Genomic DNA, 341 nt, shown 5'->3' on the forward strand with positions numbered 1-341 from the left:
TTAATTCCTTATGTCTCTTCTCTGTACTGAGTTAAGCTTTAACCCTTTCCTATACCAACTGTATGCGTGTGTGTGTGTGTATGTGTATGTTAGACCAGTTTAAGTGTTTATGTAGTTAATAAAACCTTACTTGTATCACACTTGACGTGGTTCATTGTTTGCTCATAACCGGAGTCACTTAATCATGCAGATTTATGCTACAGGCTTTTGTAGAATTGTACAATAAGGAAGTTATTTCCCTTAACCAGGAAATTAATGTTCTTAGAATTGACAGACAGTTGACCCTGAGAGGTCAGCTAAATATCTACAGCGGATCTAAAATATTCATAATTAATTATAAC

At 34.6% G+C, this 341-nt stretch overlaps 1 protein-coding gene across 2 annotated transcripts in view; it reads left to right on the forward strand.

The window, feature by feature from the left end:
* Window positions 1-341, forward strand: part of dgcr6 (DiGeorge syndrome critical region gene 6) — a 17,572-nt gene that overhangs the window by 15,652 nt on the left and 1,579 nt on the right. The window lies entirely within an intron of this gene.

This window comes from Sinocyclocheilus grahami, unplaced genomic scaffold (genome assembly GCF_001515645.1).
Source record: "Sinocyclocheilus grahami isolate Dianchi unplaced genomic scaffold, SAMN03320097.WGS_v1.1 scaffold1689.1, whole genome shotgun sequence".
NCBI classification, from domain to species: domain Eukaryota; kingdom Metazoa; phylum Chordata; class Actinopteri; order Cypriniformes; family Cyprinidae; genus Sinocyclocheilus; species Sinocyclocheilus grahami.